Here is a 15,623-nt window from a genome sequence, read left to right as displayed (position 1 = left end):
AAGGTTAGGATGAGGGAGAGGGGAAGGTTATAAATAGTGAAACGTTAAGGTTTAGGTGCAGTTAAATGAGCTGGTTCGGTGCCGCATCAGTGGATATCTAATCACGTTGGTTTTACGCTGCATTGGGATCTGCAGTTACAAAAGGGGAAAACCCCTTTTCGCACATAAGTAACGAAAAAGGGCACTTTTGGCGTCTGGGGGTCTGACGTGGAGGGTGGCTGACCAAGCGTTTGTTTCCGACGCTTAGGGTGTGAGAATGTGTTGGCCGAAGAGGAAGCGTGGGTCACCCCTCCCCACTCGTGGGAGGGGCCAAAGGGGTTGGGTGCAGTGTGTGACGAGTGGTAGTCGAGGGCGGGGACCTTGGCGGTCTGATCCTCGGCTACAGAAGCTGGCTCTTCGCACATGGAATGTCACCTCTCTGGTGGGGAAGGAGCCTGCGTTGGTGTGTGAGGTTGAGAGGTTCCGACTAGATAGTCGGACTCACCTCAACGCATGGCTCTGGTTCTGGAACGAGTTTCCTTGAGAGGGGTTGGACTTTCTACCACTCTGGAGTTGCTCCCACTGAGAGGTGCCGAGCAGGGGTGGGCATACTAGTTGCCTCCGATCTTGGTGCCTGTACGTTGGGGTTTACCCCAGTGAATGAGGGGGTAGCCTCCCTCCGCCTACGTGTGGGGGATGGGTTCTGACTGTGGTCTGTGCTTATGCACCAAACTAAAGTTCATACTACCCACCATTTTTGGAGACCTTGGAGGTGGTGATGGAAAGCGCTCCTTCCGGTGACTCCCTCGTTCTGCTGGGGGACTTTAACGCTCACGTGGGCAACGACAGTGAGACCTGGAGAGGTGTGGTTGGGAGGAATGGCCCCCCTGATCTGAATTTGAGTGGTGTTTTGTTATTGGACTTCTGTGCCAGTCATGGATTGTCCATAATGAACACCATGTTCAGACATAAAGGTGTCCATATGTGCTCTTGGCACCAGGATACCTTAGGCCGCAGCTCGATGATCGACTTTGTTGTTGTTTCATCTGACCTGCAGTCGCATGTCTTGGACTCTCGGGTGAAGAGAAGGGCGGAGCTGTCAACTGACCACTACCTGGTGGTGAGTTGGCTCAGATGGTGGGGGAGGATGCCGGTCAGACCAGGCAGACCCAAACGTATCTGCTGGGAACGTCTGGCAGAGTCTCCTGTCAGAAGGAGCTTCAATTCCCACCTCTGACAGAACTTCCAAAATGTTCCGGGGGACATTGAGTCTGAATGGACCCTGTTCTGTGCCTCCATTGTTGAGGCAGCCGACCGGAGCTGTGGTCGCAGGATCGTCGGCGTCTGTCGTGGTGGCAACCCCCGAACCCGCTGGTCGACACCGGCGGTTAGGGATGCTGTCAAGCTGAAGAAAGAGTCCTATCAGGTCTTTTTGGCCTGTGGGACTCCGGAGGCAGCTGACAGGTACCAGCAGTCCAAGCGGAACGCGACTCGGGTGGTCGCCAAGGCAAAAACCCAGGCATGGGAGGACTTCGGTGAGACCATGGAGCAAGACTTCCGTATGGCTTCGAGGAGATTCTGGTACACCATCCGGCACCTCGGGGGGGGGGGGGGGGGGGGGTTGGGGGGGGGGGGGGGGGGCAGTGTATTACCAACACTATCTATAGTGGGGACGGTGTGCTGCTGACCTCTACTCAGGACGTTGTGGATCAGTGGGCAGAATACTTCGAAGACCTCCTCAATCCCACCAACACGTCTTCCAGTGAGGAAGCAGAGTCTGAGGACTTTGGGTTGGCCTCTCAAATCTCTGGTTCTGAGGTCACTGAGGTGGTTAAAAAGCTCTTCTGTGGCAAGGCTCCAGGGGTGGATGAGATCCACACGGAGTTCCTTAAGGCTCTGGATGTTTTGGGGCTGTGTTGGCTGAAGCGGCTCTGCAATATCGCATGGACATGGTCCCACTGGACTGGCAGACTGGGGTGGTGGTCCCCTTATTTAAAAAGGGGGACCACAGGGTGTGTTCCAACTACAGGGGGATCACACTCCTGAGCCTTCCTGTAAGGTCTATTCAAGGATTCTGGAGAGGAGGGTCCATTGGATTGTTGACCCTCAGATTCAGGAGGAGTAACGTGGTTATCATCCAGTCCATGGTAGACTGGACCAGCTCTATACCCTTAGGGGATCCTGGAGGGTACGTGGGAATCTGCCCAACCAGTCTACATGTGTTTAGTGGATTTGGAGAAGGCATTTGACCGCGTCCCTCGGGGGGCCCTGTGGGGGTACTCCGGGAGTATGGGGTACCAGGCCCTCTGATACGGGCTGTTGGGTCCCTGTATGACCGGTGTCAGAGCTTGGTAAACATTGCCGGCAGTAAGTCAAGCTCGTTCCCAGTGAGAGTTGGACTCTGCCAAGGCTGCCCTTTGTCACTAATTCTGTTCATAACCTTTATCGACAGGATTTCTAGGCGCAGCCAAGGTGTGGAGAGCATCCGTTTTGGTGGCCTGAGGAACAGGTCTCTGCTTTTTGCAGATGATGTGGTCCTGTTGGCTTCATCTGGCTTTCACTGGAGTGGTTCACAGCCGAGTGTGAAGCAGCTGGGATGAGAATCAGCTCCTCTAAATCTGAGATCATGGTCTTGATTCGGAAAAGGGTAGAATGCCTTTTCCAGGTCAGGGAGGAGGTCCTGCCCCAAGTGGAGGAGTTTAAGTATCTCGGGGTCTTGTTCACGAGTGAGGGAAAACTGGAGCTTGAGATCGATTGGTGCTGCATCTGCAGTGATGCGGGCGTTGTACCAGTCTTTCATGGTGAAGAGAGAGCTGAGTCGGAAGGCGAAGCTCTTGATTTACTGGTCGATCTACGTTCCTACCCTCACCTATGGTCATGAGCTTTGGGTAGTGACAGCAAGAACGAGATCGCGGAACCTAGCGGCCGAAATGAGTTTTCTCAGAAGAGTGGCTGGGCTCTCCCTTAGAGATAGGATGAGAAGCTCGGTCATTCAGGAGGGAGGCGAAGCTCTCGATTTACCGGTTGATCTACATTCCTACCATCACCTATGATCACAAGCTTTGGGTAGTGACCAAAAGAAAAAGGTTGCATATGCAAGAAGTCGAAGTGAGTTTTTTCTGCAGGGTGTCTGGGCTCTCCCAGAGACAATTCAATCATTGTGGAAAGCTTCAATATTCTAGACTCAAAGAGTCACACTCTAATCAGCTAATGAATCCAGAACACCTGCAAAGACTTCCTGAGCCTTTAGATGGTTTTTCAGTCTAAGATGAATTTTTGAAAAAAATGACTGTAGTACCATATTCTATTTTATAGATTTTCATCTTTAAATCCAGTGGTATAAAGTAAAGGTGAACACAAATCCTACTGGTTTATCAACGAAAGACTTTATGAATTTATTAGATTTCCCTTCTTTGCTGTCTCCCAACCGTTTACATTTGGTTGCTTTTAAACGTTTACCTAACCAGCGATATTGCCTTTACATAATAGGATGGAGAACTTCAACCTTTTGAGTTTGTGAATGGATGTAGGGAGCCATTGGATTCATGCCATTTGTCACAATGTGTCAGAGCTGTAACTTATTTATTGATTTAATTATTAAATCCCACATAAGGATCAGAAGCAGATTATTGCTGAAGAACTCTCTGAACTGCTAATGTTCCTCTTTAAGGTCTTTAGCCAGTCTGAGGTGTTACTTTTCTTCACGGCTTCAGAGCGTGTCAGACTTGAGGTTAATAAGCGCATTTTGGGGCACTCATTTGAAATATTGTGTAACAGGAATAAATAATGAGCAAGCAACAACTGGATAATGTGTTAGAAGTGATGGAGCGAATGTGGGAACATTTTATGGAAAATATTAGCGAATCGGAAAATGTTACAGGTAGTTGGAATACAAAAGATATTATAATAATATAATACATTCTGAGGTTGTGATGACAAATCTTCCAGAACACACACACACACACACACACACACACACACACACACACACACACACACACACACACACACACACACACACACACACACACACACACACACACACCGGGTTGAGGATTATTTCACTAATGATTTGGTTTGGCTGCAGCTGAGTTATGGGCATAAACGCATGGTGGGACGTTGCAGTCTGTGAGAGTGTACTGAGTGCACCTAACGCTGTGTGCTGCCAAAGTCCTGCACTGACTGTTTTGTCTGCCTGCAGAAGCAGAGTTAACGGTGCACCATGACCCGACCACAGGTCGTTTGTAGGAAGTTCTCATATCCGCCTCCTCGAGTTCAACAGTTTGAACCCTGATGATGTTAAAGTTGCTACGTCATGGAGCAGCGTGGAAACAAGCTTTCAGGTGCTGTCTGTTGCTGCAAAGTAGGCCAAACAGGTTCTGCTTTGAGGTGTGATAATTGCTGGTTCTACAAGAATCCACTCAACTTTTCACAGGTTGCAGGGTGTAAAACTCTGTAATTAAACGTGCAGCTCTCAGACACCCTGACCTGACCAACCATGTCTGCATGTTGCGTAGTAAAGATGAGGTGGAAACGTAATACGAGCTCCAGATCAGGTAAATAACCTGATGGAAAAATCTGATCTGGAACAATATTTTATCATACAAAGTCTGTGGGGCGTTTATGAGAACAGGGTGAAACATGGCCTCGCAAAAGAATGTAAAAATAAAGAAAATTAAACCACAAATATAGAAAAGTGTGAACAAGCCAACGGTTGTAAAAACAAGAACAAAAATAAAGTTTCTCACCAGGACAAATACCCTGCTGAAATGTAATTTCTAAAACACAGGATCAAATAAAAGGACAGTTAAAGAAATGACTCTGTTAACTACATCCATTCCACTAAAATCAGATCTTTAACATGTTATTCCTGCAGGAAGACCTCAACACATGAGCTCCAGACAAACTCATGAAGGAAAGAAAGGCCTTGTAAGGCTCTGTTGTAAAGCTTTGTTCCGCCGTTCTGCAGAGATCTGATGTTTCTGTTGGTACTTTGTTATAATTTAAATGCAACCCCATTAGACCGTAGTTTGGACAGCCTACATTTCTGAAGTGGCCCACATGATGTCACACGTACCACACTGTGCTTCCAGAAGTAAACATAATGATGAACATCAGAATATTTGTGTCTCCAGAGTAGACTCATTCTGCCAGTCTCTCTCGAATAATGTAAAATGTAGATGAAATGTAATCAGACTGAGGTGACTGGCTCTGATTCAGGACCACAGGCTTTGGACCGGGGTGCTCACGACAATGATTGTGATTGGCCATTTCATTACAAAGGATGTGCTGGTAGATCGCAAGCCATAACGGTATGACATTGTAACAATATAGTAACGTCCTATTGACACACAAACGAGACCACTTATGTCTCAACATGGTGTTTTTATTATGGCCAAGCCTCGACAATGCGGGTGAAAATTTTAAGCAAATGCGGAAGTTAGGGCTGCACGATATTAGGAAAACCTGCGATATTCGATAACAGTGCTTAATATTGCGACATCGATATTACTCGCGATAAATGAACAAATACTAAAGTATGCAGTGTTGATGTCATCTGGTGTGTGATGGCTGCTCTGGGTTCAAAGCAAACAAAAACTAATGCATGAATTCCATTACAGCATACCATTTTTATTGCAAAAATATGCAGCTGCACGTGCTACTGTATTAGCAGCAAAACAGCAAACTGCATGCATGCAGTTTCTCAGTGACTTTAAAACATCACCTCCACCATAAAACTTTTTCTGATGCTCCAAATACAGAAAAACATCCCTTACCAGGGTTTTTAGAATAAATAAAAAAATATGAAAATAAGTTTAAATGTTAAATAATAGTTAACATCACTTAAATGCAACAGCAAATTCTCTCATTGCTACTGAACATTTTCTCCACTTATGTGGTTCTGATATAAGGCTGTTGCTGTAATTGGGAAGTGAACTGTGCTGGGCCAAACTAGGAGAATATTAAGATTTTCTGAGGGAAAGAGAAAAACAATTGTCTACCTTTCAGAAGAGGAAATGGCAAAAAACTACATGGAAAATATGTAAAAACGTTTGTTTTTAACCCCAAATTGAACAAGTTTACCTAGATCTTAAAAAGCAGCTCAGATGATGAAACTGCAACTATGATTCTGATAACAAGCTAACAAATTGAACTAGCTCCTCTAAAGCCGGGCGTACACTGAGCGACTTTTTCACTTTTTTGAGCCGATTTTCCAGTCGTGCGAGAATCCACGAGATCGGGGCGACTTTTGCGCCGAGCGGTCGTGTAGTGTACAGGGGGTTACGAGAGGCGATTAACACCACGTGACCAGCTGCCGATCAGCAGTCGTGAGGTCGCACGGACTTCTGGCGTGTTTAATATTTCGCTCGTCCCTCGTGAGGGTATCGCACTGTTGAAGCGGCGCTGCGAGCAGCTGCGACCCAAAAAGTATCAGAACCGCTCACGGCGCATGCGCAATCCTGCATCAACACCGCTCGCCCGCTATTTCCCTAATAACACACGTTGTTCGTTTTAATTTCTACACGTTTTTTTACTCACAAAGATTGTCAAGAAAGCGTGTTTGTCGTGTTCATGTCAAATTAAACTGATCACAAAACACAGATTTACTTTCTTTATTTCGTTTTCCTCATCCAACCCCCATAAATCCCTGTGTGTCCTCCTGCAGCACTCCCGAAGGACAACAGGCAAAACAAGACAAAAAAGTCTGACGTGTTGAGTAAAAACTGCTATTTTTAGCATATTTTTAGGGCCGACGTGTTGCTACCAGACGTACAGTGTGAGCAGTCAGATCGCATGCGAGAACTGGGTCGTACAGTGTGAGCGCCTGGCTCGTGAGATCTGCTCTGCGAGGAAGTCGTACAGTTTGAGCTGAAGCTGAGTGCTACGAGTGAAAAAGTCGCACAGTGTACGCCCGGCTTAAGAAAACCGGCTAGCAGAGCTTTTGACTGACAGTTTATGTGCAGCAGCAAATCAACTATCCTGATTAACAAGGTTATAAAAGCTCATAAATGAAAAATCAGTTTGATGTGTGGGGGAACTTTTCCAGGCCCTCTTTAGCAGGGTGGGACTGGGAGGAGAGTGCTGTAGCCTTTTAGCTGGAAGCTAACCGGAGCCTGGGGCTAACACTAGCAACATGAGGGTGGGTTGGTTCACCGGCACGTGTCGGAAACAGCCAGGTAAAAATGATTAACGACACCGAGCGGAGTCACGTTCACGTTTGAAAGCAGCTCTGAATCCAGAAACATCAGCACAAAGTGCGTTCGTTACTCTGAGCCAGCATGACGAACAAGGGAACAGTGATTGTGATTTATTATCGTTTGATTGTTCAGTAAAACAATGTTGATTTTATATTTTCCTCATCAGGTTGGCACAGTGATTGTTTGCTCCTGTTGTATTGTTGTGTGTTGTTTTTCTTTTCTTTATTTCTCCTTCTGCAGGTCTAGAAGCAGACTCTTGGTCACCATTGATTGTTTATTTTTGTGGACCCCCCCCCCCCCCCCCCCCTGTCTTTTCCTTTCTCTTTCACCTCTGTTTCCGTGTCTGGTCAAAATTACAAGCATTCAAAAAACAACAACAATAAAGTTTTAAGTATCAGGCGTGACATTAAAAGCATGCTTTGATGCTCCACCTGAGAGTAATTCTGTAAGGCTTGTCACCAGCATTCAGACATTAATTCTGTTTGCTTCACAGCCAGACAGGACACGAAAAATAAATAAATAAATAAAAATAAATAAAAGATCAGAGACCCAAGGTCCCTGCCTTCAGCTACCACGCATCTTACAATGCACCCAACACCTTTGACCCCTCCCACAAGATGTGAGCCCATGGGAAGGAGGACTCACTTGTCTTCTTAGGGCTGTGCTAAACCGGGCTCCATGGCTTACCAACGCGCCGCACCGCCAGGCCTGGATCCAGAGTGGGGGCCCCGTTACCCACGTCCAGGTGAGGAAATAGTGTTTCCTTTGATAGTGGTCATCAGAAGGGGTCTTTGGGTTTCACTTTGTCTGTTCTCTCACCTAGAGTCTGTTTCCATGGGTGACCCTACCAGGGACATGGAGTCCCTGACAACCTATAGCTCCTCATTGGGACACTCAGACCTCTCCACCACCATAAGGTAGCAGCCCAGAGAGGAAACACAACAGTAGGTAAGTGCATTTTATTTGTATAGCACAGAAAATCACAAAGTACTTCACATAGATCAAAACAAAACAAAACAAATCATAAAGTAATAAAATCATAATGATCTGAAAACAGAAATAAATTAAACTGCGCTATATTTAACAAGCAGCCTATTGAACTGAGCATAAACAAGCATAAAGACACTGTAATGTAATGATTGGATGCAGACAACCAGTTAAATCCGTGTTTATTTATTATGCCATCTTTCTTTGTGTTGTTCAGACAGAAACAGTATTAAAAACTCACCTTTTAATGCTTTTTATTATGATGTATAATCCAGTCCAGAGATGTTCCTTCTGGAAGCCTAAGACTCACTTTCCTCTCTTATGGTTTCTCCTGAAGTATGTTAGACAATCAGAAGCTTCCCTTAGCTTCAAGGCAGCAATAATACTAACTGCAGCCTATTTTACCACAACATCCATTTAAGCTTAACTGATAATCCCATTGTAATACCTATCATGCACCAACCGTCAGAGATGATGATGTATTTTTATAGATAGCACCACTGTTGACTTGGATCACATGAACAAACCCAGGACCCCTTCACCCTTCATCTGCTCTGCTGCTTTTTGTTAGATCACCAGTAAAACTGGAGTGCAGCAGCAGTTTCATCCTCCAGAACCGCAACCTCGCTGCAGCTCTCATCCCACAGCTGAACAGGCCTGCACCGCTCAGATGCTAAGAATCTCTCCTCCTATCAGAGAAGTTCTGGTCTGACACAAGTAGCATCACATCGCATTAGTGCTAGAGTTCTTTTACGCTAGTTTTAGCGCAGCTGAGTATTTTTTTTCTTTTGTTTTAACAGTCTGGGTTCACAGAGTTCTTTGTGCTTGTTATCCCGCCATCTAATGCTTCGAGTCCCACAGTTCCTCTCAGCTTACAGCTCTTTGCTGTTCTGAATTCTGACTTTGATGTTGCCCTGTTTGTTGTATTATCCAGAGATTATCTGTTTTTGGAAACTTCTAGTTGAGATCACTGAGGGAAGAAACAGACATTATTTTCAGTTTCAGGCATCGACACGGAATCTGTCTGCAGTCAACAATTAAAAAGCATATATATCTGAAAGGTGCTGACACAGCCTATAATGCCAGTGGATTCAGTGGAAAACCCCAAAAAGGCTGGAAACACTTACAAACCGTTCTTCTCGGCTGTTTCGATCTTCAAATAAACTCCAGAGAATTTTCCAAAGCTGTGCACAAGTGAAGAAAAAAGAAGAAAAGAAACACGGAGCTGTAATTTGTCTTTCTCATGCTATGTGCATCTATGTTCTCGTGATGTGCAGCCTCAACGCTGCAGAGGTGCAGGACCAAGTCACAGTCAATAAGAACCACGAAACACAGCACAGAATAATCCGTTCACATCTGGACAGATGTGACTAATTGGATGATGAACAAGCTGTTTTCTAGAAAGCACACAATGTAATTTAAACGTATTAAATAAAGTATATTACTAGGTGAAAACAAACAGATTGAAACACAAATTAAGCAACAGGACAAGGCCATTAATATGCTCACATCTTTTATGTTAGCAGCGAGATAACTAATCAGAGGTTCAGTCATCACCACCTTAAAGAGACAAGGTGTAGTTTTTACTTTTAATCGCTGCAAATATCATCAAATGTTGTTGAAAATGAATAAAATGATGTCCAGTTGTTAAAAATGTTGGTGCCTTTGTAACATATAACCATAAAAATCTGGTCTAAAATACGTGGGAGCGGGTTTGAGTCTCTGGGGGTCGCCATATTAGACGCCACTTTTGAGTGAGCCGGCTGGAGGTGCTGCGCCTTTCGATGATGTTGCACCACATTCGTGAAGTTATGTTAGCACGTTGACACAGAAGATTTTGATTGACAGACAAATTTGCAATTGTTTTCCTGTAGTAAAAAAAACATTTTTGGGGAAAATGTGTTTATATTGCCTAAGGAATAGTAAAATAAAAGCAAAAATATCAGTTGATAAATGGAGACCTTGAGCAGCTCTGATAAAATGGGGCAAAATTTAAAAGAACTTTATTGAACAAATTACAAGTTTAAAACGTTTTGAATGAATGGATATATTTATTTACATAAGGACTAAAAATATACAGAAGAAATTAACATTTATACAAGTGGAAAGGGCTGCTAAATAAGTAAATAAATAAAAAAATTGTACAAAAGTTATCTCCAGCTCTTTCGGGGTAAAGAGAGAGCTGAGGCGGAAGGCAAAGCTCTCTCTTCACTGGTCAATCTACGTTCCAACCTTCATATGGTCACGAGCTTTGGGTGACAGAAAGAACGAGACAGCGGAAACAAGCGACTGAAATGAGTTTTCTCTGCAGGGTGGCTGAGCCCCCCCTTAAAGTCCCTCAGGGTGAGAAGCTCGGCCATCCGAGAGGGGCGCAGACCCCGGATAAGCGGCCGAAAATGGATGGATGGACGGATGGATGAATAGATGGATGTATGAATTGATGGGCATTTAAACATTTTCACAAATAAAAACTGTTGTGCTTCTGGCACAGTCTGATGCTGGTTTTATGTAGTTTCACATTCTTTAAAAAACAAAGACATTGAGATGTTTTATTAACCAATTACATGTATGAAGAAAATATTAAGAAACATGAATTTAAAAACGAAACTGCTAAACTTATTCCAAAACTGATGTGAAAAAACAGAATCGACAAAGAGATACAAGATTTTTTTGGCTGAGTGTTGTTGCCGTAGTGTGAACGTCATTGGCAGGCGGCGGACCCCAAGCAGATCCTGAAACTAAAGCATCAGAAAAACTAGCATCAGCATCGCATTTTGTTGATGGAATTAACTGAAGGACCGTCGAAGATGTCACGCTGAGGTTGCATCGTGTTTTCTGCTCCACAGGTAACAACATTTACTGTGATGTTTTTTATGAGTACGGTATGTAAATGTCATCATAAGACTGAAAACTGATACTAACAGTATCATCTAAGATCATCTCACTTTCAGGTTCATCCACAGTTTATATGTGCAATATTGCACGCATTTGATGTGTATTTTACCCCATGTTGTTTTACCTTCATCGTGTTGGTTTGAATGAGTTCATAATGTGCAGAAATCAGTCTGTTTCAGCAGTTAAACAGTCTTGTTTAATGTAGCATGCAACCATTCTATTCTATTCTATTCTATTCTATTCTATTCTATTCCATTCTATTCCATTCTATTCCATTCTATTTATCACAGAAACACGTTTAGGTGTTCTGGGACGATTTTGGGCTGAGCTAATGAAGTATCCTGTAGGTTTATCTTATATTATCTTAATTGTTATTTAAAAAAATATACAAGCCCATTCGATGTAGGATCTTTAAACAGTTATCTTGAGGAAACAAGCTGGTTATCTCTAAGTAGTGAGATGAGTAACTATTATCTTGCAATACCGTCATGAAAATGCAATTTGAAATATGTCCTCTCTCAGCTTCCTTACACATTTTTTCTGTTTACTGCAGCTAGAACAGCTGAGCAAATGACTCAGTCACAGAGTTCATGACCTTTTGATGACATCAATATGTTGAGTCAACGGTGTTTACCTGCTTGGTTTTTACACAGGAATTTGAATTTGTGTTTGATTTGTAATTTTGTTCAAACGTTGAAGCAAATGCAAATGTTTCTGGAAAATGCATACATTTCTTTATCTGGAGGTGAGCTTGATTCCCACATGGATCAACTTCAGATCTCTTTTGATTTATTAACGTCAACAGAAAATGTTGTGATGTCATCTAGTTCACATATTTATGCAGCTTAGCAGGAGCGTCGCTGAAGGAGGTTTACAGATTGCTAAAACGCTGGACTTTGGTCCCACATGCCATCAGGTCAGTTTAATATGTAAAATGAAACTTATCACCCACCGAGCTCAGAATCACCAAAGGAATCACGTCGCAGAATTTTAATTCTGGATTTAAAAACCAACCAGAAAATGTTTCAGGCGGTTTTGTTTCTCAGTTTTTCCAGGAAAGGAGTAAAATGTGAGTTCCGAAAAAATAACTTTTCAACTATGTGATCGAAAGATAAGAAATACATTTGTGGCTTGGTGTTTTTCTTTTCAGGGACTCGGTTTATGAATGAGCTTCAGGTCTCATTAAGCTTTCTAAACAACACTATCCTGATTCTAAACTCCTTGGTCGGGCTGAGGACTATTTAGAGTTTAAACCAAAGCAGAGCCAAGACTTTCCTGATGAAGACTGTGGTTGAATCAGGAGTCTAAATGAGCAGTCGTATCACTGATTTGGACCTCATGCTAAGATCTGAACGTACGCCCTGCAGAACGCTGTCAATCTGATTGGAAACTTTGGAGCTGATGTTCAACCCAAACACACTTTTCCCGAGACCGCAGGACAGTGCCTGAAGTCCAGGCTATTTTTAGAGCCGCTGGAATGAAATCGGTTCAACAAAAATATTTCCAAAAGATTCTGAGAAGTTGAATCATTTTATTGCTGCTCAAACACTGAAGGTTTGGCAGATTGCTGTGTGTGTGTGTGTGCGCGCGCGTGTGTGTGTGTGTGTGTGCGTGTGTGTGTGTCACTGATTGTGTTTCCTAAACCTAAACAGATATGACATAATTGTGAAAGAAAGTGAAGATATGTGAGAAAGGAAATGGAAAAATCTCGGCGGTGCAGACAGGATGGAGCTCCACATTCAGTTTGATCTGAATGAACACAGGCCTGTTTTTATTGTGAGGCTGTTTATGCTGCCTGTATAACAGCCAGTAAACAGACGAACAAACCTTTGTTTTATAGATCCCAACTCTAAAAATGGAGCAATAAAACAGGCTCTTATAAGCCACTTAATGTTTGATTAAAACCAAATAGGCTAATGGAGATGTTAATGTTTTTATGAGCAGCTTGATTCAATTTATGTGCTAAAGGAGTGATTGCTGTGCCACCAGCTCCAGACTGAACAGTCAGTTTCTTTCATTTTACATTTAAAATGTTGATTTGTTAGTTTTGTAGTACAGTCTTTGTTTGAGCTAATGACAAAACAGATTAGCATGTTTTAAATAAGCACATTTATACCAAAATCAAAATGAATGGCAGAAAGCAGATGATCTGAACAGCAGCCCACCAGACCTCCAGCTCAGGGTGGAAAATTTTCATCCAAAGGAGACAGAATTTTTGCTGCTGGAGGTTAAGAAAGTGGATTTTGTGAAAACTTTTTGTTTCAGCATGACAAAACCACATAACACATATATTTAGTCAATATTTTACATATCAAATTGTTCAAAATACCCTGAAAACTGTTAATTTTTGAAAATCTTATTTAGCAAAATAACTAAATACGTTCACTTAGACTTTATCCAGCTCTCAGTCTGATCAGTAAAATCGACATCGTGCTTGGCTGAATTATCATTATTTTTTGTTTTAACAGCACTTCTTTGCAATGAATCTTGAATTCTTGTGAAGCTTAACTACTAGTCACTTTCACTATGAAGTTGTACTTATAAAGATCATACATTGGTAAAGCAATAAAGCATTTAGCAGCCACTGATTGTGCAAGTTGTCCCACTGAAAAGTTTAGTGAGATCTGCAATATTCATCACAGGTTCAACAGTGAGAGACAGAGTATAAAATAGATCCAGGAAATGCCATTTAAGAATTTATTTGTGTAATTGTGCAGAAAAAAGTACTTTGTTAACAACAAAAGTTCACCTCAATACTTTATAATGTAACCTTGGTTGGCAAAGTCAGAGGTCAAATGTTTCTCCACCGGGTTTTCATACACTGTAGCTGGCCATTGGACCATTGTTCCATGCAGATCTTCTCTAGAGCCGTGTTGTTTTGGGACTGTCGCCGGTCAACACCATTTTTTGACTTCCTCCAAAGGTTTTCTAATGGATTGAAGTCTGGAGACCAGCTAGGACACTCTAGAAACTGAATAACCAGACTAGAAACTTGAAGCCACTCCTTTCTTGCCCTGGCGGTGTGTCAGGGATCATTGTCACGCTGGAAGATCCAGCTGTGCTTCATCTGCTCTCACTGAAGGAAGGAGGTTTTTGCCTAAAATCTCACATTTTATTCATTTCTGTATTTCAAACAAAATTAAAAAATTCACAAAGATTTAAAGAACAAAGCACAAACTAAAATCAGAATAAATAATATTATTAAATGATGATAATAATAATAATAATAGTGATAATAATAATAATAATAATAATAATAATAATAATAATAATAATAATAATAATAATAATAATAATAATAATAATAATAATGTATTTGTCAGTGCTTTTGAATATAGCGTCCACCAAACATCCCCATACAGTACAAGTAACAGATTTATTATTTAGTATTTGTTTTCTGGACTGTTGTGATAATGAACTTTGATTGTACTGCAGAAAACCAAAGTTCAGGTCAGGATCTGATTTTTCAGTGGGCTTGGATCTTGAAGGCCTCCTGACAGAGTCTTTTTGTTCTGACCAATGTTGTCAATGAGATAAAAGCAAAGCGTTGGTTGGTCGCTCTCTGGGTTAAACACAGATTAAAGATTTGGATGAAGTCTGTTAATTTGACATGTTGATTTCTCTGTAAAAGCAACACACGGACTGATTTTAACAACCTTAGTTCAATTTGTCTGTTGAATAAAACTTGAACGATCCTTTTGGTTTTATTAAGCTTTTTTAAACTAAATTAAATTTTTAGGAAAAATCTGAATCAGCATTTCACACTCTGAAATCTTTCTGGCCTCTTTAATTGTGCTCCTTGGCTTTGAGGCAGAATGCTTGATAAGGGAACAGTGTGCTCATGTAATTAGATAGTTTTTATTGTGGAAAAAAACAAACTTTTTCCTGGAAATGAGGTGATTTGTTCCATCTCCATTTTTGCTGAGACCCCCGTTGACCCGCCGGCTGCTTGCACACGTACCGCTAACTAAACCGCAGAGTTCAAGTTGAAGAAATGAAATTGTGTTTAGAAACATAAGAACTGGTTTTCCTCTGAAACATGATCTCAGACACCGAGTAATTTTTTTGACTCATCTATCCAAAGTTTCAGCAAGAGAAACCAATCTCTTTAACTTATTCAAAATTTTATCTAGCTGTGCAAAATTACCCCCCCCCCCCCATCCCCCCAAAAAAATAAAAATAAAAACCCACCAAATAACAAAATCAGTTTTTCAATTAAATTAAACATTGCATGATGTCTCAGTAAAAACTGGAAATTTTCACCAGGGAGCAAACCAAAAAGATAACGTCAGATTAGGAATTTTTGATATTGGCTTCTTTTTTTAATTGTTTTTTATTTTTATTTTTTATTTTTTACCAAGATGTTTGTGTTCTGCTGTATCCTGGCTGCAAAAATCAACTCAGCCTAGATGAGTCCTTGGATGCAAATGTGACGTAGAGCAGCGTGGCTTTCTCTGACCCAAGTGTTTCTCTGTCTGTTTTCAGCCAGTGGCCAATGCAGGAAAGATGGGTAGAAGGCTACTTCACCTCCAGCATGGATGTGAAACTCAGTAATCTGTTTCC

The 15,623-nt window shown here is 42.2% G+C and overlaps 1 long non-coding RNA gene across 1 annotated transcript; it reads left to right on the top strand.

Moving 5' to 3' along the window:
* The first annotated feature begins 7,494 nt into the window (after positions 1-7,494).
* Positions 7,495-8,830, top strand: LOC139063496 (uncharacterized). The gene is made up of 3 exons (XR_011516864.1): positions 7,495-7,923; positions 8,002-8,126; positions 8,737-8,830. It is a non-coding gene; the product is annotated as an uncharacterized lncRNA (long non-coding RNA).
* Positions 8,831-15,623: the final 6,793 nt, after the last annotated feature.

Source organism: Nothobranchius furzeri, chromosome 16, assembly GCF_043380555.1.
Source record: "Nothobranchius furzeri strain GRZ-AD chromosome 16, NfurGRZ-RIMD1, whole genome shotgun sequence".
In the NCBI taxonomy this organism is placed as follows: domain Eukaryota; kingdom Metazoa; phylum Chordata; class Actinopteri; order Cyprinodontiformes; family Nothobranchiidae; genus Nothobranchius; species Nothobranchius furzeri.
The sequence above is the reverse complement of the archived record's forward strand: the minus strand, read 5'-3'. Positions and strand labels throughout refer to the sequence as shown.